Source organism: Crocuta crocuta, unplaced genomic scaffold (assembly GCF_008692635.1).
Source record: "Crocuta crocuta isolate KB4526 unplaced genomic scaffold, BGI_CrCroc_1.0 scaffold5936, whole genome shotgun sequence".
NCBI lineage: Eukaryota > Metazoa > Chordata > Mammalia > Carnivora > Hyaenidae > Crocuta > Crocuta crocuta.
In genome coordinates this window covers 1-851 of record NW_027534483.1, presented here as the reverse complement: position 1 = coordinate 851, position 851 = coordinate 1, and the positions used below count along the sequence as shown (strand labels likewise).

Here is an 851-nt window from a genome sequence, read left to right as displayed (position 1 = left end):
ACAGTCCTATGTGCCTCTTACTATGTTGGCTTTTAATAACACTGCTCACTTTCTCCTTTATCGGTATTCCTGGCCTGGAGGCTGCACATATATGGATCTCCATCCCCTTGTGTGTCTTGTATCTCATAGTCCTAGTGGGTAATGCTCTTCTTCTTATCCTAGTTAGAGCAGAGCAGAGCCTTCATGAACCTCAGTTCTATTTTTTTGGCTATGCTAGCCCTTACTGACCTAGGCCTTTCATTGTCAACAATGCCTAGTGTCTTGGCGATCTTCTGGTTTGATGTCCACGACATCGGCCTTGATGCCTGCCTAACCCAGATGTTCTTCATCCACACCCTCTCCTCGGTGGAATCAGGTGTCCTGGTGGCCATGGCTTTTGACCGTTTGGTAGCTATCTGTGCTCCGTTAAACTATACCAAGATCCTTACCCACTACACCGTTGCTTGCCTCAGTGGTGCTGCCCTCATACGAGGGGCCACTCTGCTGGCTCCGCTGCCTTTTTTCCTTAGGGCTTTTTCTTTCTGTGGGACCAATATCCTCTCACACTCATATTGCTACTACCCAGATATGCTGAACTTAGCCTGTGGGGATGTTACTTTCAGCAGTGCCTATGGATTGGTTTTTGTTCTCTGCACATTTGCAGTGGATGCTGTCTTCATCTTAGCTTCATACATGAAGATCTTGGACACTATTAGGAAGCTGGAGACTCAAGACAGAAACTGGAGATCACTGCACACCTGTGCCTGTCACCTATGCACGGTGCTTGTGTTTTACCTGCCCGTCATCAGCTTGGCAGTGCTGCATCATTATACCCCGGACACTTCTCCCATTCTGTATACCACCATGAGTAA

The 851-nt window shown here is 47.7% G+C and overlaps 1 pseudogene; it reads left to right on the top strand.

Annotated features, from left to right (window-relative positions):
- The first annotated feature begins 22 nt into the window (after positions 1-22).
- LOC144218561 (olfactory receptor 51G2-like) lies at positions 23-846 on the top strand (annotated as a pseudogene).
- Positions 847-851: the final 5 nt, after the last annotated feature.